General features: G+C 36.8%; 2 long non-coding RNA genes across 5 annotated transcripts in view; one reads left to right on the top strand and one right to left on the bottom strand.

The window, feature by feature from the left end:
• The window catches only part of LOC140625497 (uncharacterized), a 110,851-nt gene extending 89,561 nt beyond the window's left edge, over nt 1–21,290 (top strand). The window contains exons 1-6 of one of the 4 annotated variants that reach the window (XR_012024834.1): nt 13,687–13,743; nt 14,616–14,697; nt 16,926–17,057; nt 19,537–19,625; nt 20,029–20,195; nt 20,841–21,290. This is a non-coding gene — a long non-coding RNA (uncharacterized lncRNA). Of the gene's footprint in view, nt 1–13,686; nt 13,744–14,615; nt 14,698–16,871; nt 17,058–19,536; nt 19,626–20,028; nt 20,196–20,840 lie in introns of those variants that run through there. The other 3 variants (XR_012024832.1, XR_012024835.1, XR_012024833.1) reach the window with 3 other exon arrangements.
• Nucleotides 1,040–24,395, bottom strand: LOC140625500 (uncharacterized). The gene is made up of 3 exons (XR_012024837.1): nt 24,298–24,395; nt 20,953–21,035; nt 1,040–1,262 (listed from the first exon to the last, which is right to left on the bottom strand). It is a non-coding gene; the product is annotated as an uncharacterized lncRNA (long non-coding RNA).
• Between the last annotated feature and the right edge of the window lie 1,546 nt (nt 24,396–25,941).

Raw genomic sequence — 25,941 nt, 5'->3', positions numbered from 1 at the left:
TAAGACATTTAATTTAAAATAATGCACTAATTCAAGAGGATCCTTTAGTTTCAAAAGGTGTGAAAGAGATAGTAGGAGGTTAAGAATAAATATAGTCTATCTTCCCTACTAGAGACCATATGTTAAGGAAGTGAAAAACAAGATGGCAGAGAAGCCAATATCTTCCATTTCCCACTTGTCACCATCTACCCTGCACATGTTTCAGGGAAGAAAAAATTATCTAGGTATCAGTTCCAAGTTCTAACAATTAAGATTAATTTGGGTGAGTTCCATTTTAAACGCAACTTGCCTGTCTTACAGGAACTTACTTTACCCATTTAGCTTGTTTTAACAAACTCATTCAGAGAGTTCAGGTTGTCAAAAAATGCAAAGTATAAGTTTGCAAAGTAAGAAGTTTTAAGTGAAAATAAACTATGGGGGACTATCCTTGGGTGGCACTTGGGCAGGATGTCTGTTATAACTTGCTGCTTTTAAAACATCCTCAAGGGGCAGCCCAGGTGGCTCAGTGGTTTAGCGCCGCCTTCAGCCCAGGGCCTGATCTTGGAGACCCGAGATCGAGTCCCGCGTCTGGCTCCCTGCATGGAGCCTGCTTCTCCCTCTGCCTGCATCTCTGCCTCTCTGTGTGTGTGTCTTTCATGAATAAATGAAATATTTTTTTAAAAAAGGAAGGAGGAAAGAGGTGACAGGAGAGCAGCTTCAGTACTCAGTGTATTAATCCATTAATATGGTATAATTAGATAGGGTAAGGAGACCTCTGTGGTGGGTACCTTTGGAACTCTCTCTTTTGAGTTTTACATAATTGTATTGTAAATCTAACTAAGATTTATTCTTAGAATTTCGCCTCCTAGCCAGTCCATCTATCAGTCTGCAGACTACAGGGTCAAGACCCTTGGAAAGAGGCTTCATACACATACAAAGTTAAGGTGGTTATTAATGCTTCCAGCGAAATAGCATGAACTCCTAATGAAAACACAAATAATTCTTCAAGTCACACACACAGACAGAAAATATGACCTTCAAAGGTTTAGAAAATGTCAGGTTCTTTAAAATGAAATTGTATTGAAAGTATAAAAAGCTTGAGGTAGTCCAGGAAAAGAGTAGGGGAAATCAACAACATTTGTTAAAGTAACTAGAGATAATAATATTAATCTTACTGTAGCCTCTGGGTCTTCTCTCTGCCATAATACATGTAGATTAGATTCTCTTTGTCTCTTATGATCAAAATGTACAGAGGAGCAAGTAGAAAATCTTTAGAAGTTTGCCTGAAATGAGATGAAAACAAGAGGTGAAAACAACCCAGGTATATTAAAATCATAAAATGTAATAGCTGAAAAGATTTGCAGAGAACAGACTATCTAATCCCTTAAAGTTAAAAAACTGAAACTCAGAGAAGTTGCCTGCCCAAGATTGCACAGCAGATGGGTACTTAATCTATTCCTTAACAACTGGTTTTTCTGTACTTGCCTTGAGGCATGATCATAACTGCATAGTAAGTTCCCAGTCCTGCTCATCCAGATTTTATGATGTTATTTTAACATATATAAAATATTTTAAGTGGATTTCTTAATATTTTGAAAGATCAGAGGATTATGGGCTCATAACTGGAACTTCTGGTTTAAATCTCAATTCACCTCACCTCATAACTGAGTTTTTGCAGATGTGATTTGGCAAACTTGGGTCACTTGAAAATGCAGGAAGGCTTTGGTGTCCCTAAACATGGTCAGCTACATCTCTCTTCCACTTGAGGTCCCACTTGGCTTCAGACTAGATGAATGGGCAACAGATTCAAGCAATCACGTGAGTGAAGGGGCCTTGAACTTCTCATTTGTTTACAGGACAGTGGACACTCAAAGTTTTATTGGAAGCCCTTGAGTTGTTGATTCTGCAAGGACAAAGCCTTGCCCAATGAAGGGAAAAGTTGACTGATTATGATACCAGGCATCTCAAACCCGGGCACCTCCCATGATGTAAGGACTTCTCCCCCATACCCCACAAAAGTATAGCTCTTCCCTGCAGTAGACATGCGGTGCCAACCAGGGAAAATAAAAGAGGGGGGAGAAGGAGAAGATTGGAGAACTGCTAGGACAAGGGACAAAAATAAAGAACAAGGATGACTTGACAAGCACTTTGGGGATTGGGAAGGAATTGAGAATGAATAGGAGGAGGCAGTAAGAAGATTCCAGAATGAGGAGTAATGTGAGAAAAGGAAAATTATGTAGTATGATTATGGATTATGAATTAGTTCCCTTGGTCATTATTTTATTAAAATTGATAAATAAATAATTATTTTATGACTATTGCTTGCTGGATGTCACTTCTTTGTATGTAATATCTTTCAGACACTGAGCCCCAGCTTTTATGAGGTTATATCACTTGTTGCTTTCCCAGTCTCCAACTCTCATTTCTGGAGCTGCATTTGCTCTGCACAACCTCCTGTTCTTAGAAGTGGCTACTCGCTGTGCCTCTGGTCCCACCCTTAACTCAGTAGGGCGGTGCTGCTTCATACCTCTCTGTTGGTGTAGAGAAATGAGAAGCAACTGCATGATAGTACAGCTTAAAATAAGTACTACCACAGAAAAAAATTAAAATATAAGGATTTGGGAGGAAATACATCTGTGGCAGACAAAGGAAACGAGAAGACTGTGAAGTGCTGCTGCAATTAAAATGCTGATTCTAAATCTGTTTGAACTTAAAAACTCCTCTTCTCATTTTCTCTGAGTAATCATATGGCTCATATTCAGAATGTGTTAGCTTAGGCATCCTGCTTAAAATACACTTTGATTAATTCTGAATTATTCAGCGTTAATCAGGTATTGCTTCAAGTTATCTTTTTTGTGTTTCATGTCTCCAAAGTCTCAAAGTCGAGTTCAAACGCTTCTGAATAAAATCAGCCCTAAATGAAATGTCAACTTGGCTCTACCAACAGTTTACCAGACATCAAGGGTGTTAGAAATGCAAGGCTGGGTTGCCAAAGGACAATTTGGAAAGAAAAGAGACTATTTCTCAAAAGGTGAATGCAATCTATCTGAGGATGGGATTCTGCTTAACTGGTTCAGATGCTACGGTGCTTAAAGGCAACAGTATTAATGGGTGGTGGGACAAATGCTGTATTTCTGGGAAGTGTAGAACACAGGTTTTTGAGTAGAACGACAGCCCTGTTTTGGGATGTTGGTCCAGCAAAAATGTACTGGGGAAACCAAGATGTTTGTTATTACTGAAGGGGATTTCCAGTGGAGCAATATCATGATGCACTTATGAGTATGATTTTGGCATGGGTACCCCTGCGTTCAATTCTGATTCTACTTCTCACCAGCCATGTGGCTTGCACAAGTTGAGTGACTGAGCTTCAGTTTATATACTATTTGGCATGTGGTAGATATGTAAGCAATGATAACTGTTAATATTGTTTTTTTATTTAAATTTTAGGTAGTTAGCATACAGGGCTATATTGGTTTCTGGAATAGAATTCAGTGATTGATCACTTACATGCAGTACCCCGTGCTCATCATAACAAGTGCCCTCCTTAATTCCCATCCCCCATCCCCCATCCACATCCCTCCATCACCCCTCAGTTTATGCTCTATCGTTAAGAGTCTTTTATGGCTTGTTTCCCTCTCCCTTTTTTTTTCTTTTCTCCTTTCCCTACGTTCATCTGTTTTCTTTTTTAAATTCTACACGAGTGAGATCACATGGTATTTGTCTTTCTCCAACTAACTTATTTCACTTAACATGAAACACTCTAGTTCCATGTCGTTGCAAACAGCAAGATTTCATTCTTTTCGATGGCTGAGTAGTATTCCTCTGTGTGTGTGTGTTTGTGTGTGTGTGTGTGTGTGCACATACCACATCTTCTTTATCCATTCATCAGTGGATGGACATCTGAGTTCTCTCCATAGTTTGGCTACTGTTGATAATGCTGCTGTAAACATTGGGATGCATGTTCCCCCTTGAATCTGTATTTTATTCTTTGGGGAAATACCTAGTAGTGCAACATATGAACTATGTTGGAACATAGTTCTATTCTTAACATTCTGAGGAACCTCCCTACTGTTCTCCAGAAGGATTCCCACCAGCAGTGCAGGCGGGTTCCCCTTTCTCCACATCTTCGCTGACACCTGTTGTTTCTTTTGTTAATTATAGCCATCTTGACAGATGTAAGATGTATCTCATTGTGGTTTGGGTTTGTATTTCTCTGCCGACGAGTGATATTGAGCATCTTTTCATGTATCTGTTAGCCATCTGGATGTCTTTTTTGGAAAAATGTCTTCTCATGTCTTCTGCCCATTTCTTAACTGGGTTACTTATTTTTTGGGTATTGAATTTGATAAGTTCTTTGTAGATTTTGGATACTAACCTTTTATCAGATAAGTCATTTGTAAACATCTTCTCTCACTCAGTAGGCTGCCTTTTAATTTTGTTGGTTATTTCCTTTGCTATGTAGGTTTTTATCTTGATGAGGTCCTCCAATTTTTGCTTGTTTCCCTTGCCTGTAGTGACATGTCTAGTAAGAAGTTGCTACGGCTGAGGTTAAAGGGGCTTCTGCCTGTGTTCTCCTTTAAGATAGATCTTCAGTGCAGAGTGATGGTTTGAGGTCATGTGGTTCTTCCATAATGCTTTTGGATTGGATTGTAGTGCATGGAGGAACGCATTTGATTGCAAGGGGCACAGTATTTTCCATAAAAATAGGAATATCAGCTCCAGCGTCATCTAACCTGAACTGTCCGTATACTACAAGGAATCGAGGAGTGGTACTAGTAGCTAAAAGACACTATGTGAACATGGAAGAGTCCTGGAAAGTACAGCTCAGCCTCAGAGTCTGGGACTGGGGACAGGCCAAGCTCCAATCCATTTGCCCCATCCCTGCACAGATGCAAACAGCAGTGAGCTGACTCAGGAACAGCCAATAATGGCAACTATGCAGCTTGAAGTTAGGTTTACTTGAAAAATTCATGCTCTGGTCAGCTTTTAAAGTGGATAGCATTGGCACCAAATATATAAGATCTGCATGTTTGTGTCTGAGAATATTTCTTCTAGTCCTCTAACCCATAGAATCCTTAAAGATCAGATTCTATTTTAACTTCTTTTTCAATTTTGGCCATACTATTTATTCAGTGGAATGTGGTACAATATAAACTGAGTTTCATGGAACAAAATAATTCTTCATACCGAAGTTGTGTCATTTCAAACCTATTCCTTCCAAATGACATTTTTGTTTGACACTTCTGTCTTTATATTTCTTGGACAGTCGATTTATACTTGCCGTGTTAATCAAATTTGACTTCATTTGATTATATTTTTAAAGAGCAGTGTACACTTTCCATCATGTCTTCTAAGATGATTTTTTAAATTATTTTAATAAAACAAAGAATTCACTGCTCATTCCATTCATAGATTTATTTTTGCTGGGCATTCTTTGTCCAGCTCCATATCTGTTTCTTGGCATCTCCCCCCACCAGCCCTCTTTTTTATTCTTAAGTTACTTTGGGAAAAATATCCTCATTGCTTCTCATCGCTTATACAAACTGAGAGGCTCCAAGTCCTTCTGCTCTAACCTTTACCTTCATCCTCCACATTCGATATGTCACCAAAGACTATCCATTTTACTTGCTGAATATTTTTTAAATAACAGCTTTATTGAGATATAATTTACATAGCATAAAAACTATCCCTTTAAAGTGTACAAGTCAGTAATTTAAAAAATATATTCATAGAATTGCACAACCATTTCCACACTCTAATTCCAGAACATTTTTATTACCCCAAAAGGAAACTCCATACCCATTAGCAGTTACTCTCCCTGCATCCTCTCCCGAGTGCCTTTAATCCATTTTCTCTCTCTTTGGATTTGCCTGTTCTGTATATTCAATATAAATGGAATCACACAATGAGTGGTCTTTGGTGGTTGGCTTCTTCTAGTTAACGTAATGTATTCAAAGTTCATCCACATTGTAGTATGTATCAGTACTTCATTCCTTTTTATGCCAAATAATATTCCATTGTTTGAATATTCCACAGTCTGTTTATTTGTTCATCTGTTGATGGACATTTGAGTTTTTTCTGCTTTGGAGCTACTATGAATAACATTCATGTACCAGTTTTTGTATGAACATGTGCTTTCAATTCTGTTGGGTAGATGCCTCGGAGTGGAATTTCTGGATCATATACTAACTCTATGCTTAACAATTTTAAGGAACTGTCAAAGTTTTCCAAAGTTGCTGTATCATTTTACAATCCCACCAGGAATGTCAAACAAGGATTTGACATGATGAATATTTAGGTCTCTACACCCTCTTCTCTACCTCACTATCAATGTCTCAGTTCAGATCCCCATCATCTCCCACCTGGACCATGACAATCACCTAATTGGTTTGGTTAGTGTAGACAGCCTTCCCTATCCATCTTTCCCACTTCCACAAAGAATGGTTCTTTGTAAAACACAAAACTGACTAAGTTACTCCTTCCTATCAATCCTCACACATCTTCCTGTTCCTCTTCTAAAAATCATTGGTTATAATGAAGTATATGAATCTTTTGGGGACAACTTAAGATTATATTTTTATATTGAAATATGTTATTTGCCTTTTATAGTGTCATCCAATAAATATTTATTGAGCACCCACTACTATATTAGAAAATAAGTATAAGCATTTTTCCTCTTACGGTATCCAATATTTGGACCTAGGATTAAAAATACTAATATTTTGAATTTACCTAAAGTATTTGGTTACTGGAAAGTACTTAAAAAGCTGTACTATTCACTGGACAGGGTTTAAGATATGTTTTTAAAAATTATATTTATTTATTCATGAGAGACAACAGAGAGAGAGGCAGAGACACAGGCAGAGGGAGAAGCAGGCTCCATGCAGGGAGCCTGACGCGGGACTCGATCCCGGGACTCCAGGATCACGCCCTGGGCCAAAGGCAGATGTTCAACCACTGAGCCACCCAGGTGCCCCTAATATGTATTATTAACTAATACTTTATTATTCAAAAATATTTACTAAGGACACATGCTAGAAGCTGCTCTAGATACCTGGGATACAAAACAGGCAGAATTTCCTGTTATTATGATTTTTCCTTCTGGAAGGGAAACACAGGCAATAAACAAATATGTAAAGTATTTTAAATGTCAGTAAGTGGTATGGAGACATGTTAGGCAGGGTGCAGTAGAGGAAGCGTTCAGAGAAGGCTGTAGTTTTTAATAGACTGGTCAAAAAAGACTTCGTTGACAAGGTGATGGTGGTCTTTCTTCAGGAAAGATCTGAAGTAAGTGAGGCATTGCATCATATGGCTACTCATGAGAGGAGCAATCCAGGTAGAAAGGACCCTAAGATGTGAGAGTATTTGATGAGTTCTAGTGACAGTCAGAAGACTAGTGCACTTGGAACCACATGAATAAGAGGGTGTGTTGAATGATAAGAGTTCATTTGTTTCACAATGAAACAGAGAATGATGTAGGTTTGCTCAAGGGTTTGCAGGGCACACAGATTAGGACTTTCCCAGAATTGAACCTAGGAAATGGTAGAAGAACAAGCCTAGTTCTGTTACTGTTTAATGAACAGCAAGACAAGTTGGGTGAGAAGTACCCTTGTGAGAAGCTTATACCTCAGTCATTTCCCTGACTCCCTGTAGAAGGAAGATATAAAGAGCCCAAAACACCAATAGCTTTTCCCAAAAAGAGTTTGCTTTTTAAATTCAGAGACAGCAGGGAGACAGGAAGCTGGGGAAGCTTTCCATGTGTCATAGCAACAGTGGGGCAGTGGTGGGACCCATGTAGAGACGTGATTGTGGCAGTGAGGGAACAGTTGGACTACACTCCCAAGTATGTGGGTAAAGGAAGAGGAAATTGGATCTGGCCAAAGGAGATGTGTGAGCTCCAATATTTGGCTAACAGCAACTGGTTTCTAGCTTTTAAGGGAGATTCCTATTACATTGGTGACCCTGGTTACCTTCTGCAATAGAAACTGATTCCTTTACCGAAGTAATTAATAGTTAAAACACACTGTTGTCAGAGTATTTCAGTTACAAATTTGTGCTTAACCAGAATATTTCATTAAAAGGATGTTGTGCCTATCAGATAATTGCTTTTGTCTTTTTTAATGTATGTTTTAAAACAAAAGTAATACATGCACATAATTTCAGAAGTCAAATATTGCCAGGTTTATGACTAAAAAAAAAGTATCCTTCATAAACAAGCAAATAAACAAACAAAAAACCAAGAAGGATAAAAACCATAAACACCATATGATCATTTCAATAGATGCAGGAAGAGCATTTGAAAAAGTACAACCTTTATTCATGATAAAAACACTCAACAAGGGGATCCCAGGGTGGCTCAGTGATTTAGCGCCTGCCTTTGGCTCAGGGCGTGATCCTGGAGTCCCGGGATCGAGTCCCACATCCGGCTCCCTGCATGGAGCTGCTTCTCCCTCTGCCTGTGTCTCTGCCATTCTCTCTCTGTGTCTCTCATGAATAAATAAATAAATAAAATCTTAAGAAAAAAAAAAAAACACTCAACAAAATAGGTATAAAGGGAACAGTTTCCAAGATAATAAAGGCCTTATATCAAAAACCTGGGTCACCTAGGTGGCTTAGTCATTAAGTGTCTGCCCTTGGCTCAAGTCATGATCCCAGGGTCCTGGGATTAAGCCCCACATCAGGTTCTCTGCTCAGTGCACAACTTACTTTTCCTCTCCCTCTGCTCCTCCTCTGTATGTACTCACTCTCTCTCCCCTATCTCAAATAAATTTTTTTCAATCTTTTAAAAAAAGTAAAACCTATAGCTAACATCATACTCACTGGTGAAAAAATGAAAGCTTTTCTTTAAGACCAGGAATAAAACAAGGATGTCCACTCTCACCACTTTTATCCAACGTAGTACTGGAAGTCCTAGCCACAGCAATCAAACAAGAACAAGAAATAAAAGGCAGCCAGATTGGTATGGAAGAAGTAAAACTGTTACATTTTCAGATGACATGATACTATCTGCAGAAAACCCTAAAGACTCTACCAAAACCTATTAAAACTGATACCTGAATTCAGTAAGGTCACAGGATACAAACTCAATATGCAAAAATGTGTCACATCTCCATACACTAATAATGAGGTAGCAGAAAGAGAAATTAAGAAAACAGTCCCATTTACAGTTGCACCAAAAATAACAAAATAACTAGAAATGAACTTAACCAAGGAAGTGAAACTTCAGCGTACTCTGAAAACTATGAAGCGCTGAGGAAAGAAGTAGAAAACAATACAAATGAATGGAAAGATACTCTATGCTCATGGACTGGAAGAAGAAATCTTAAAATGTCCATACTACCCAATGCAATTTCCATATTCAGCGCAATCCCATCAAAATACCAACAGCATTTTTCACAGAACTAGAACAAACAATTCTAAAATTTGTACAGAACCACAAACAATCCCGAATAGCCAAAGCAATCCTGAAAAGGAAGAACAAAACTGGAGGCATCACAATCTCAGATTTCAAGATATGCTACAAAGCTGTGGTCATCAAAACAGTAGGGTACTGACACAAAATGGACACAGAGATCAATGGAACAGAAGAGAAAATCCAGAAATAAACCCACAATTAAATGGTCAATTAACCTTTGACAAAGCAGGAAATATCCAATGGGAAAAAGAAGGTCTCTTCAACAAATGGTGTTGGGAAAACAGGACAGCAACATGCCAAAGAATGGAACTGAACCACTTTGTTACCCCGTACACAAAAACAAACTCAAAATGGAATAAGGACCTAAATGAGAGCCCTGAAGCCATAAAAATCTTAAAAGAGAGCCCAGGCAGTGATTTCTGACATTGGCCATAAACATTTTTCTGGATATCTCCCCTGAGGCAAGGGAAACAGAAGCAAAAATAAGCCACTGGGACTACATCAAAATACAAAGCTTCTGCATGGCAAAGGAAATAATCAACACAACTAAAAGAAAACCTGCTGAATGGGAGAACATATTTCCAAATGGCATATCTGATAAAAGGTTAGTATCCAAGAGGTGTAAAGACCTTATTAAATGGGCAGAAGACATGAACAGACATTTCTCCAAAGAAGACATCCAGATGGCCAACAGGCACCTGAACAGATGCTTTGCATCACCCGTCATCAGGGAAATACAAGTCAAACCACAATGAGACAATGAGATATCACCCTCACACCTGTCAGAATGGCTAAAATCAAAAACACAAGAAACAACAAGTATTGGTGAGGATGTGGGGTAAAGTGTCGTGCACTCTTGGTGGGAACGCAAACGGGTACTGTCACTGTGGAAAGCAGTACGGAGTTTCCTCAAAAATTAAAAATAGAATTACCAGATGATCCAGGAATTCCACTACTGGGTATTTACCCCAAAATGTGAAAACATAAATTCAGAGGGAGGCTTGCACCTCTCTGTTTATTGCGGCATTATTTACAATAGTCAAATTATGGAATCAGTCCAAGCGTCTCTCATTAGATGAATGGATAAAGAAGTGATATATATTACTTAGCCATAAAGAAGGGTGAAATTTTGCCATTTGCAACAACATAGATGAATCTCATCTATCTCGTCTAACCTCTCATAATATGAGGCTATTATGCTCAGTGAAATAAGTCAGTCAGAGAAAGACAGATGCCGTGTGATTTCACTCATATGTGGAATTTAATAAACAAAACAAATGAGCAAAGAAAAAAGGAAACCATAGCCAAACTCTTAACAATAGCAAGAAAACTGATGGTTACTAGAGGAGAAATGGGTGGGGTTACAGGTGAAATAGGTGATGGGAATTAAAGAGTACACTTATGATGATGATTAGGTAAAGAATTATTGAATCATTATGTTTTACACCTGAAACTAATATAACAATGTATGTTAATTGTATTGAAATTAAACTTTTAATGAGATTTTAATTCTTCTACAAATCCTCCTACCATCTTCGATCCTCCCGAGAGTTATACTACCCTTTTGGATTAAATCAATCAATCTCACTGTTTATGTAATTATAACTATTTAAGTTGTATTAAGCCAAGGACACTTCACTCACTTCACTAAAAGCCTACAACCCTCTGAGCCCATTCTCTCCTTCTTCAAATCGGTTCTGTGCTCTGAGGCCAGAGGATCTTTCTAAAACTCCTAAACTGAAGCACATTGGGCTTCAAATTCTCCAGTGGATTCCAAATCTTCTATGGAAACAGTCCAAAATGCCTACCTCCACCCACAAAGCTGCCTACTTCTATGTGTCACTACACATTCCTTCTAAATCTCTGCCTTTTGCCATGCACTACTTTTATTGTTGCGAATTATGATAAAGTTCTTTTTTTTTTTTTTTTTTAAGATTTTGTTTATTCACGGGACACCTGGGTGGCTTGGTGGTTGAGTGTCTGCCTTTGGCTCAGTGTGTGATCCCGGGTCTTGGAATTGAGTCCCATATTGGCCTCACCTCAGGGAGCCTGCTTCTCTTCCTCTCTCTCTCTGTGTCTCTCATGAATAGTTAAATAAAATCTTAAAAAAATTTTTTTATTTATTCATTTAAAAGAGAGAGAGTGAGAGAGTGAGAGAGTGAGAGAGGAGAGAGCACACACTGGGGGAGGGGCAGAGGAGAGGAAGGAGCAGACCCCCACCTCCCCCCACTGAGCAGGGTGCAGCATGTCAAGTCCTAGCTGGATCCTGGGATCATGACCTAAGCTGAAGGCAGATGCCTAAACACCTGAGCCACCCAGGCGCCCCGATTTTTTTTTTTTAAGATTTTATTTATTTATTCATGAGAGACACAGAGAGAGGCAGAGACCCAGGCAGAGGGAGAAGCAGGCTCCATGCAGGGAGCCTGACGTGGGACTTGATCCTGGGTCTCCAGGATCACGCCCTGGACTGAAGGCAGGTGCTAAACTGCTGAGCAGTTCCCCCTGTTTCAGAATCTTCATGCAGGCTTCTGAGTTCCATACCTACCTATCACATCGCTTTCCTTCATAACGCATATCATATCTGTCAGGTTTCACAAGGGCAGAGGTTGTATCAGCCTTCTTCCTCATTCAAGCACAATTTTGAACCTTTAGTTGACTTTTAATAAATATTTGCAGAAGAAAAGAAAGGAGAGAGAAAGGAGGAATGAACAGAAAAGGAAAGAGCTCAGGGAGACAGGGAGAAAGAAAGGGAGGGTGAGTAGACTTATTAATTTATTGATTACAAATTTCATCTTCTAACACAATTAAACATTTTCTAAGTGCTTTGGTCAGCTCTGGCCACAATAAGGCTAAATAGTGAGCCACCCTAAAATACAGTGCTTACAGACCTTAAGAATTTATTTTCCTTGCTCAGTAATCCGTGAGATGGTTGATACAGCTTTGCATTGGCCTTTTAAGCCATTTGGGTTTGATCAAAAACTAGAGGTGGGGTTCACATCTACACACCACTCTCCATTCTCCTTGGACCAGTGACAATGAGGGGTATATTCTTGTGACAAATCACAGACTCAACCTGGAGCTGGCACTGTCACTTCCACTCACACCCTGTTAGCTAAAGTCAGCCACAAAATCCAACCCAACATCACTGGGTGGGAAAATAGATTCCAACCATAGTAGCGGGTCATTGCATGGCAAAGGGCACGGATATATAATTCTAATACAGAGAGTGCATAAGGAATTCCAAGCAATAATTCACCACTTTAACACTTTGCTTTAACACTTAGCTTCTCACCATATCATTCACATTGTAAAATCTATCTTTCTTCATTTCCTTCTGTTTCCATCTGCAGAAAATTACAGGAGCCAGTCTCTCTCCTGACAGCTCCTAAATAAGTTTATGGGGGAGAGGACAATACACAACACCCCCTATACTTCACCTGCACGGGTTCCCATGACTACATTTGCCCATGATTACGTTACCACCTTTGTTCTCCCTCTTTTCAGCACCATCTGATGAGAGCAGGTTTTTTTTTTTTTTTTTTGGCACATTCAACATTACCAGTGTAATAGATGATTTCACACTAGAGACACAGATGCCTAGTATCCTCTATGATTAGAGAAATTCATGAATGACACATGGATTGCAGATTATTTAGGGAAGACGGGATGTTTCAATGTGCCTAGCCTTTAAGAACAATAGATAGAAGGAGAGCTAAACTGTCTCATGCTCAGGGCCCCAGTACTTATCTAAGATGGAACATAGGTCTGGCTCAGTATGATAGAGTCCCTAAATCTCATCCTTTTATTCTAAAAACAAGGAAATCAATGTTCACAGAAGTGGACTTACTTATCTGGTGGGCAGTCCTGGGATCAGAATTCAGTCTACTGACACCAAGTTTTATAAACTTTACATTAAATGGTCTGTGCCACGATGGATGTGTGCATCATAAGGAAAAAGTGGAGCTTGATGAAAAACTCATGCCTAAGCCGTGGAAACTGAAACAGTTCCAGGGAAACCGTTTTGACTTCTTACTTTCATGATTTAGTAATTAATTGGTAGGTGTCAATAGAGCATAGAAGCTAGATTATTAAATTGTTCTAACTCTTGGCCATGTTTTTGAGTCTGATTCTTCTATTTCAGTGAATTATTTACCCAAATGGTCAACAGGTTTCAGGCAATACTACACATTTTTTAACAGTTAGATGAGGTAGTAGGCAAAAAGGGAAGAGAAACTGTAGTTTTCACATTCACCAAGTCTTCACTGAAATAATAAAAATACTTCTTTTTTAACAGGAGCAACAATAGAAGCTTTCCTGGGGCCTTCAGTCTCAGTGTTTGTCATTATTATGTAAGGAAAAACTTTATAAGCTGCTTTTCTTTAATCCTAAAAGCCCCCATAAAGATGATTAGAATTTACCTTCTTCATCATTTCAAAAAACAGCATTTTCAAATCTAAAAACACTAGGTTTATAAATGACCTGTACTGTTACTACTGTTAGAACAACTGTGTTATGGATTAAATAGACTAGCTGACCTGCGTTCAGAATCACCCTTTATGATAATTTTCATTCTGTTCTCCCACATACTGATGGTTCACGATTTAGTTCTCTCTCAGGTATAGTGGTGTGAAGAGATGGGGCGGGGGGTGGAGAGGGAGGGGAGGCAGAGTAGAATCCATATTCTTGGAATATATTCTCTATTTAAAATTTTTCCATTAATACTTCTTCATTTTAAATTTAAAAAATTTTAAAATTTGTCTTAAATCTTTGCCAACCATTCTTATCTATAATTAATTGTAGCAAATGACAAGACATCAGTGATGATTGGACAAAGGACACATGATATTTAAATGGAAAAATTATTTTCATGGATACATGTGCTCTTGCTTGTGATTTGAAATTACATACATATACTTAACTATATTTCTCACTAGTTGAATGTCACTAAATCCTATGATGGAGATAAATGTCAGTATGTCATGATGTTTTGCAAAATTACCATGCCTTCTAGATGCTCCCCACCTGAGGAAATTTGAAAATCTCCCTGCATAGCAAATAATATCTTCTGAGTTCCAAATAACTAACTGAAAAATGAATCTTTGAAAGGTAACCTGTTCACAATAATGAAGTCTTATAACATTTGTTTGTATTTTCTAGTTTCCAGACTTTCAATTTTCATTACTGCATTTGAGTTCCAATAACATCCCTCTCTTTTATACAGGGCCTGTGGACTATTTCCATTCTCTGGATAAAGAAACCAGAACACAGAGAATTGAAGTGGATCTTTCAATTCCACATAATTAGTAAGTGCCAGAGGTACAATTCAAGGTCTGCCTTTCTGATGCAAATCTAGGGTTCATTCCTACAGATTATGCTATTATTTTATTTATTATGAAAGAAAATAGTGAAAAATGTCCCAAGTACTATATAATAACCAATTCAGTGGGAAAAAATAGCAATATACCAAAAGCAAACACTAAAATCGCCAGATCCCTTTTAATACTTGGAGGTCACAGAACAATTTAAAATAATTTTATCCTTGGTAACATTCTCTCTAGAAATAAAGAGATATTAATACCATGACACAGAAATAGAATATTAGAAGGCTAGTATATTCAGATACCATGTAAAGAAAGAAACACTCTGTAAATGAAGCAATTTTTAAATCTGTAAAAATGATGCAAAGAACATTGCTTTGTTGAATTTTTTAGCAACAAATGTTATCCAACCAATAATTCTGTTCAGCAAGAACTTTCTTTAATTCCTGTTCATACCATAGTCATTCAGCAAGAGGAATGAGGGGAAACTTGACTGTTGTGTGGAGAAGATCTAGGTTAAATTAAAGCTGTATTTTTTATAGTGCTTAGGCAGTATAAAGGCTTTTATAGTGCTTTTAAGCAGTATAAAGATCGAGAAGAAATCTTTCTAACTCTTCTTATCTCTTTTGACCCAAACACGAGTCATGTCATGACCATCTAAACATCACACTGGAGAAGAGATTTGATTCTGACCCCTACCTTTACTTCCCAAGAAATTCAAAGCACTTGTTTAATTCAGTATTTGTTTCTGAAATAATTATGAGGGAACCAGTATGAAGTCTGTTTCAACTATAGATCTTGAACGTTTATTTATATAGAAGTGAATAATTTACTAAACCCTATTGGTTTAAGACAATGTGGAGGTTTCTGTGGAATCTTACAAATACATCTATACCTGTTAAGGCATAAGAAACATTTACCAAGTCAATCAAGTGATGCTGAGAATAAGCAACATTTTGTCTGTCACCCTTAAGAGTTGAGGTCAATTAACGAACTTCTTTATTTCATGAACTTATTTATTCCAAGTAGCAATATTGCAATATTTGTACCAATTGTAAAAGCAATGACATGCCTGAAAATGGAGTTATCAAGAAGTCTCTAAAGCAGAAAACAAAAATTTCTTCTCATTAAGAGACAAAAATATGCTCCAATTCTCTCTCAATATTAATATTTAGTATAAGGAGAAAATTTAAATGACTGACTTGGCTAAAGATAAATCATTTGACACCATTCCATGGATGGCTAAATGGCTTCAGAGAAGGGCCACACAAGATCAGAAGTTCTGCTTCCATGAGGCTGGAGCCACCATAATGGTGAGTCAAACAAACATGGGATACAGGACGTAACGGGGGAACCACCTGGAGATATCCTTGCAGCAGAGGATGGTGAGTAGGACATGGGTCCTAAAAAATACTTTGAGAGAGGATTATCAAGCTTAAATGATCTATACACAAAGGATTCCATACACAGAAGCCATTTAAGTATAAGACAACAAAGAGGATGTTTCTGGATGAACAAAGCATGGAATTTCCCTCCAGAGTCTATAGTATCCCTGAGAAGTTTTAAAAATAGGCAGTTATTACAGGTTCTTTTACTGACATTAGATAGCATTGTCCCTTTTTTTATACACAATGATAAGAATCTTTAGAATCTTTATTAGCAGGAGAGCCAAAGGCTGTTGTCTAGATTTCTAGTTGGACTTATATTCACTTGACTATTGACCAAATGAACATACATGTGAAAGGTCCTTGTAAACAGAAGAATACTATATACATTTAAGAGAATATTATCATTGCAGCACCTGGGTGGCTCAGTTAGTTAAGTGTCTGACTCTTGGTTTCAGCTCAGGTCATGTCTCAGGGTCCTCAGATGAAGCTCCACATCAGGCTCTACACTCAGTAGCTTTAAATTCTCTCTCTCCCTCTGCCCTGCCCCTGCTCACACATGCTCTCTCCAATAAATAAATAAATAAATAATCTTTTTAAAAATGATAATACTATCATTATTAAGATGCCAGTGCTATGGGAATTATTGGCATAGGATGCTATGGGAATTATTGACATAGGAATTATGTGAACATTTTTTTTCTGACGCACTCTTAGTCTATTGAACTCTTAATAAATTCCTTCCCATTATGTGAAACTCTTATGTTGTTTCAGGCTCATTGAGAATGTGATGCCAACTCAGCTCATTCCACTTTATTAATGTTGCAGTGCAATACTGAAGATAGGAAATAATTAGATTTCTGCATGGCTGTTGATGTGGCCTCTCAAGATATTTTCATGAGCAACACAGAAAAATTTGGATTGGTAAATTGGATTCTTAACCATTTGGAAAACGTTACGGTATGACTTATTCAATGGATTACTCTCAGCTTAGAAGTAAGTTTCAGTTGGCTTACCAGCAATAACAAATCTTTATTAGATATCTGTGAGTGCCAGGCACTGTATTTTGTGCTAAGAATATAATGCTAAACAGGATAGGAGTAACCGTTACTCTCAAGAAATTCGGAGGCTAGTTAAAAAGACAGGCAATTACATGAAAAGAAGCACAATAGTTATAAAATATGGTATATGCTGCAAAGGAATCATGCAGGGTAATGGAGATACTCCTTTTCTATATTTAGCCTACCCAAAGATCTGTTCTTGGTCTTGCCACATTGTTTGTTTTTAATAAATTTTTAAATAGCTTTATGGAGATATAATTCACATTCTATAAAATTCACACGTTCAAAGTATAAACTCAATGATTTTTGATATATTCAGAGTTGTACATCTCCAGTGTCAAACCTGGGAATATTTGCATCGCTACAAAAAGAAAATCCAGGGGATCCCTGGGTGGCGCAGCGGTTTAGCGCCTGCCTTTGGCCCAAGGCGCGATCCTGGAGACCCAGGATCGAATCCCACATCGGGCTCCCGGTGCATGGAGCCTGCTTCTCCCTCTGCCTGTGTCTCTGCCTCTCTCTCTCTCTGTGACTATCATAAATAAATAAATAAAAATTAAAAAAAAAAAAAAGAAAATCCATACCCATCATTAGCCACTCCCCATTTCCCTCTCAATTTCTCCAGAAAAACATTAATCTACTTCTGTCTCCATAGAGTTAGCTATTCTGAACAATTCACATAAATGGAATCATACACTATGTGGTCATTTGTGTCTGGCTTATTTCACTTAGCATAATGTTTTCAAGATCCATCCGTGTTGCAGTATGTGTCAGGATTTTATTCCTTTTTAAGACTGAAAATATTCCATTGGATATATATATATATACCATATTTTTTTATCCATTCTTCTCTTGAACATTTGTGTTGTTTCCACCCTTTTGTCTATAATGAATATCACTACTTTGAATGTTGATGTACAAATATCTCCATTCCTTCTTATGGCCATGCAATACGTCATCATATGGCTATATTACATTTTATTTATCTATTTGTCAGTTTTTGGACATTGAGTTGTTTTACTTTTTAGCTATTACAAATAATGCCACTATCATCATTCATGGACAAGTTTTTGTGTAGACATATGTTTGTATTTCTTGGATATCCATCTAGGAACAGAATTATAAATCATATTTTAATTTCATGGTTAAGATTTGAAGGATTTGCTAAACTGTTCTTCAAAGCAGGTGCACCAATATACACTCCCATAAGCAATATATGAGGGTTCTAATTACTCTTCATTCTCTCTAATGTTTGTTGTTATCCATATTTTTGGCAATAGCCATTTTAGTGGGTGTGAAGTGGTATCTCACTCTGGTTTTGATTTACATTTCCCTAATGGCTTATAAACATGTTTCATGTGCTTTTTGGCCATTTATATAACTTCTTTGGAGAAATGGGCATTCATATCCTTTTCCCATTTTTGAAATCAGATTATTTGTGCTTTTAGGACTAAATTGTAAGAGTTCTTTAAGTACTCTGGTTATAAGTTTATTATTAGCTATATGATTTGTAAATATTTTCTTCCATTGAATAGGTGTCTTTTCCTTCTCTTGATGATATCACTTGTAGCACAAAAGGTTATAATTTTGATGATGTCCAGTAAACCTATTTTTGCTTGTTTTACACATACTTTTGGTCTCACATTTAAGAAACCATTGCCTAATATAAGATGACAAAGATTTGATTATATATTTTCTTCTAAAACTTTTATACTTTAAAATTTTATGTGTAGGTCTATGGTCCATTTTGAGTGAATTTTTTTGTGTGTGCAGTATAAGGTGGGAATGTAACTTCATTCTTTTGCCTGTGGATAACCATTTATAACAACACTGTTTGTTAAAAAGAGTATTCTTTTCCCCCATTCAATTGTCTTGGCACTCTTGTTGAAAATCAATTGACCATAAATGGAAAGGGTTATTTATGGGCTCCCAATTTTATTCTATTGATTTATAGGTCTATCCTTATGCCAATACCACACTATCTTGATTACTGCAGCATATAGTGTACATTTTTATTTATTTATTTATTTATTTATTTATTTATTTATTTATTTTTTATTTATGATAGTCACAGAGAGAGAGAGAGAGAGAGGCAGAGGGAGATGCAGGCTCCATGCACCGGGAGCCCGACGTGGGATCTGATCCCGGGTCTCCAGGATCGCGCCCTGGGCCAAAGGCAGGCGCCAAACCACTGCGCCACCCAGGGATCCCAATAGTGTACATTTTTAAATCAGAAAGTATGAGTCTTCCAATTTTGTTCTTCTTTTTCATTATTGTTTTGACTATATTCCCTTGCATTTCTAAATAAATTTTGGGATCAGCTTGTCAATTTCTGTAAAAAGCCAGCTAACAATTTGATTGTGATTGTGTTGAATCTGTAGGTCAGTTTGGGGTATAGTGTCATCTCAACAGCATTAAGCCTTCTGATCCATGAAACTGAGATGTCAAAAGACTACATAGTCATATTTAGGTATTCTTTCATTTATTTCAACTATCTCTTGTAATTTTCAGTGTACAAAATTTTCCCTTCTTTTCTACACTTATCTTCAGTATTTAAAATTTTTTTAAGATATTATAAATGGTAAAAAAAAGAAAGATTATAAATAGTAATGTTTTCTTTTTTTAATTTTTAGAATGTTCACTGGTACTAAATAGAAATACAACAGATTTTTTTGCATATTGATCTTATATCTTACCACCTTGTTGAACTTGCTTATTTATTTTAATCATGTTTTAGTGGCTTTCTTAGGAGTTTTTTATAGCATATATTGACCATTTTTAATCTTTAATTAGTGGTACACATATAGAAAGAAAAAAGATTTAAGGGATCATGAGCAAATATTTGAAATAAACTATTTTTTGTCTCTTTATAGATCAATTTTATAATCAACAAATACATACAATGTAAAGGAAAATATATTTGGACTGAAAGTAAAAAGAAAGATTCTAATAAGTATAGCTGTCCTTGTGAGATAGTGAGCATTCAATAACCAATGGTGTTCAACCAACAGTGCAACTGATCAGGTGTTACAGAAGGAAGGTAATGTCAAAATTGGCTGACCTGCATGATTCCTAGATTTTTGCCAATTTTAGATGTATACTATTGATTCATTCTGCCCATCTTTGGCTACTTTTATGTAGATGTTTAAACAGAGAGATGTGGAAAGGATGGGTAAGAGCTATCTCACAATAAAATCAAGACCACAATGCTCTCCTCTAACTTTTTGGAGTACAAAAGTAGGTTTCTATTCTCAATCCTGTACAGACTAGGCTATAGTATGTCAGGACATCTTAAATTTTTCAGGAGCAATTCATCCCCTGATAGGAAGCATTATCAGGCATCAAAGGCAAAAGAATACTAATACTATGCTTCCCCTTTCAAAGTGCTTTCATTCTTAAAATATATCCATGAATTTCCAAAATGCAATAACCCCTACTCTGCAAGGAAACATTGGCTTAACCTTACAATTTGGCTATATTTAACTTCCACCATGTGGAACAGTTGTGGTTTCACAGTGCAAAAAACAGAAATGGACTCTTAAGCAAAGGAAGGTGATTGGGAAATTCAGAGTCCCACAAAATTGATAAAAATCAAAGGACCAGATTGTAAATGGAGCACAAAAGGGCTAGAAACTGGAAACATATAATATCTCACAGAAAAATCTATCTGACGATTTCTCCATAGTTGCCACCATAAATAATTCTATCCAACCATTTTTCCTGCCCTTGGTTCACACTATCAAGATTTGAAGTCCTGGAAGAAAACACCCTGTCAGTCAAGATTAAGTCATACCTACCTCATTGAAACACAAGGAGGAGGAGAAGACTGCCACAGTCCTCCCAGCTCCATAGTTGAAGGCATGAAGAAGGAATCATTCTCCTACCAAAAGACACAGAGTAAGGGAGAAGTAACTCTCCAAGGAGAAATCGGGATACTATCAGATTTTGATGTTGGGCAGTCAGTCAAAGAAAGTCAAATACTCTCTCCATACAAGCAATGCAGTTGTTGATTTTATTTAAAGCCTACTTTAATTTTAATCCTGGCAGCCTCAGAAATCAAAATTTCTCTTATTGAGGCACTGTGCCACCCATTTTTGTTTGTTTGTTTACAATACAAAGAAATAAAGCCAAGGTTTTTGCCCTGAAAATGTCTGTGGAAGAGCTTTGTCTTTACAACCCTTGCCCCAGTGTGAACCAAGTGACCTAGTTTCTGTTTTAGACCATTATTTAAAAATCTGACTGCTTCAATGTACTAATGAGGCATCATTATCTGAGTGCTGTTTTTCAACTGTCCTGGTTTCTCCTTTGTATTACTACTGTCATCTCTTGGCCTAAATATTTTTTATACTTAATGATGCCTTAGCTCTTGTATCCCTAGGCTTTTCAAGAAAGGCAGTTATTTTAAAAATTGAATAAGTAAGTCTTTCTGAACTTTTAATTTCTAGCTCAGGGCTAGAACTATTAGAAAATTATCTCCTTTCAGTTCAAAGTAAATAGGATATAAAGTTTAATCATTTATTTAATATAATTCAGAATATAAAGGATCAACATAACATAAAATCACTTTTTTATTGTTCCTTAGAATCACAATTAAGAATTCATTTTTTTCCCTTTAACTTTTGAATAAGAAGAAAAGGCTTTGCAATTTCCAAAGCTGAAGTCTCATGAATCATGACTTAAGCCAGTTTGCTCAGCACCACACAGGACTGTGACTCATCTCTTGTCTTTATTTCATGCTGTGATTTTTGAAGAAAGTACAGGTTGGTTAATAGATTCCATTTAGGTAGAGGATTAGAGCACCAACCAACTAAGGCCAATATAATCACTGTTTTTGTCAGCTCTCTTTTCTTTCCTTGACAACTACTAATAAGAGGAAGATGGCTCATTATTTCCATTGGTTAAATTACTATTTAACTTTGTAAGGAGTTACTATTGGGGCCAAATTTGATTAATTATCAATAGCCTCCACAATGCTACTTTTTCATTTAGCTTGCTATCGTGAACTAATAGGAATTCAATAAATGTATTCATAACAGAAGGCATTTGTAATTTCAGTGAATATAATTTTGAAGGAAGTAATGGAAACTATATGTAGAGTGAGTGCAATGATCAAGAAAATTATATACTCCTTGTTCTTTTGGTTTGTTTATATCTGTCTTCATTTCAGAAAGCATTTATGTATGGTGCCTCTGTGGCTATAACTAACAATCAGAATCCTTATACAGTAAGCGTGACTAGAACCGTTCATATTGTCTTTGGAAACAAGGATTAAAAATATCCATCAGAGCCAATTAATTCCATATTGAAGTAAATACTTAAAAGGCTATTGCCTTAGACCTGGATAAGTACCCAAAGCTTTACTACTGTCAGGCTCCTTCCCTTCTGCCTCTTTGCAAGAAACAAGCAAACCAAACCATGTTCAGCTTTCTCAAAGCACATTTTCCAATCACTAGCTTAAGTAGGCATTATCTGAGTTTTGTTATCTTACAAATATAAAAATATTTTGAATCTCGAGATATGTACATTAGCAATCAATTATCCAACTCTATTTATATATGAAATCATTTTAAAATGAATTTTTGAACAATCACTTTATATTTTAACTTTAGTTTTGCCTACCTTACTTTACTCAGGTATCTGGCTCTGTTTCTGAGAGTAATTTCCAGGGGATCTATGGCAATCAGATTTTATGTCATGGTGGCCAATGAAAAGAGGATATGTCCAAATACATCAATAGGATTGCCCAGGGAAGGCATTAGCTACAAAATGGCTTAACCCTGATATTGTTTTGTTCCAACTGTACTCTCTCCCCAGCAACCTGTGTTTCCCTATTCAAAAAAGGTATATTTTTAGGTTAATTATTTCTGCTAACTAAATTCCTTGATTGTATACCAAATTTAAACTCATATAGGTGATGCTCTCTTGAAGACATCTGAGGTTACACTAAAACAAGAACTTGCAGAGATAATAATACCAACTAGAATCCGAAAATTTACTGCATAGTCTACAGTGGTTTACTGCATAGTCTACAGTGGTTTTCACGTATACTATGCTACTTCATACTCTTGAATCACATAAGATTATTTAAATTAGCCATCTTTTACAAATGAGAGGTTTGAGGCTCAGATAATCATAGATAGGAATGTACATGTTATGCACTTAAGTATAATCTCTTACCAGGAGAACCCAAAAGTTATGTTGGAATATTTTTAAAAAATCTATCTCACAGGTGAAAGCTCTGCAGATAATACACACTTATCATCACCCATCAGTGAGATAGGTTATTGTTATCCGTATTTCATAGCTAAGGAAATGAGAATGTAGATTCCAATCATGACTGGCACACTAATTCACCTTAAGCCTTAGGCAAATCATCAGATTCTCTGGGACTCAGTGTAAGGAAGTTAAGTAGATTATGATTAAGATTTCTCTCTAAGATTAAGATGATTAAGATTATGATTTAGATTATGATTAAGATTTCTCTCTGGGTTAAAAATTTGGTTCTTTCCCTTCTCAGAATATTCTGAGCCTACCTAGATTGTACACTGGTGTCTGATTTCCCTTGGCCCATAATGGTCAGATATACTTAGTTCATTGTCTTAGAATAAAGATGTCCAGATGATGGAGATGAAAAGATATTCTTTCCAGATTACACAGGAGGTCTTATCATCAGAAATGGGAAGTGGTCCTTCAAATCCATCTGCAAATATCTGGCTGAATTGATCTTTCTTTTGGTCTAGCACAGGCAGATAAAGTGACAGAAAGAATATAAACCGTGAAACAAGAGTGTCTCATGAAAGATGTGACAGCTTATCTGCTAAAGGATGAGTACCTAAGAATGAAGGAATCCCACCTTCATTTTGGCTGAAGATGTCTATTCATTCATTCAGTTCAATCCAGAAAGACTATCCTAAAAATTTCATCAGTGCTGTATAACACATGATGACTCATTATTCTGAAGTATCCTATCTGTAGGGTTCATTGGAAATGTGAGACTTAAACAGACACTAGCAAATACCAGCTAATTAATGGTAAGCAACATAATTAAAAACAAAATAAGTGAAAATTTATAAAAGTATTAAATAACCACAATGTTTGATAACTTATAGGTAATTACAAATTTGCTCTAAATCTCAGCCCACCTCAATCCCAAGAGTATATTGTCAATGCGGCTAGTTTCTTTTTTTTTTTTTTTCAATGCGGCTAGTTTCTAAAAATCTGTGTAACTTTTGAATTTTAGAATGGTTCACTGATTCTATTCACATAAAGGAACAATTCTAGAACCTAATGCATAATTCTATTAGCTATAGCCAGTATCTTGAAATATAACAGCTAAAATTGAATCCCTTGAATCCTAGCAAATGCATACAGAAAAGTTATGATATATTGCATTTGGCTTATAAGACTGGTATTTTTTACTACTAATGTTCAACACGGGGATTTCTTTATGTGTTAAAAAATGATTAAGAGGGTAATATCTTGGCAAAGTAGATTCATGAGCATTGGATCTGATAATCCATCTCAACACTTATGGGAAGAATTGCGTTGTTTTAGGAAGTATGAAGACATTGGGGAATAGATTGTGGTGAATCTACATAGTTGAAACATACACAGTTCATCTATGTGAGATTTAGTTAATACTTTCCAAGAGTTTACATATGTTATGAGTGGAGAATTTTAAAAAATAAAATGACAATCAATTGCAGGCCACCAGCCAATAGCTGATTCAGTGTACTACATGGTTACCTCTTGTCTGTATAGACAGTTAATGAAGTACAAATTGCTTACCTTGTCTATCCTAAAAATCCTTTAGTGTGCAGCTGTCACCTGCTCTGGGATTTTTCAGAAAGTTAGTTTGACAGCCAACACTATCCAAGAGTGCGATTAGATGGTATCCAACAGCAAGCAACAACCAGACTTAAAATGCTAGCACACTCTTGGAATGACAGAGCTGTGCAAGGAGGAAGCCCTGTGGAGAAGGTGCACCCATTGGTCCATCCACCTGACTTTCTTGGACAGCTCAGAGGATCATAACTGGCCCTATCTCTCAGTGAAATCTGCTTAACCCTGAAGTCTTGGGATATGAGATTTCTACCCCCTGACTTTTTTGTCTGTCATAAGATGGAGAGAGATCTGAAGACATCTTACCCCACCCAAGATACAGGGGTTCTTCAACTCCAGCTTTCCTATCAGGAGTCCTAATTTTACTGATGCATGGCTAGTAAACACGTGCATGGCTGCTAATGTGTGATAAGAAATGTTCTTTAGGAAGAAAACTCCAGTTGTTATTATTCAAAGATGGGAAATTACAAAGCTAGAAATCATGAGTGGCAAAGTCGGTACATAAACCTCGACTCCTGACATCCATATCTAAGCTTGCTTTTCCCAAAAAATTTTACTAGCTCTCTCATTTCTGAACACTTACCGCTTACAGAGCATGAAATCGGGCAGACATCAGATGCCTGCATTGTCCTTAACTGCCTGGTCATCACTTAAAACACCATAGGACAGAGGGGAGAACAATCTCCCACAGTGGAAGGACTGAAGGACAAAATCTTGGTATGGACTAGTAGACTGAAATACCAGCCTTTCATTCCTATAAAAGAAACAGGCTCAAAAACAAAACAAAACAAAACAAAACAAAAAACTCATAATACTGAGGCATGCATAATTGCCAAGTTTTAGAAATTCCTGTTCATGCTTGAAATTCTAAGCCCAGCTGCTTAATCACCTCTTAGATTTAGATTTTAACCTACTGAAATCATGGACATAGTGCATTTTGTTCA

This window comes from Canis lupus, chromosome 36 (assembly GCF_048164855.1).
Source record: "Canis lupus baileyi chromosome 36, mCanLup2.hap1, whole genome shotgun sequence".
NCBI lineage: Eukaryota > Metazoa > Chordata > Mammalia > Carnivora > Canidae > Canis > Canis lupus.
Note: the sequence above shows the minus strand (reverse complement) of the source record. Positions and strands in the feature narration are given on the sequence as shown.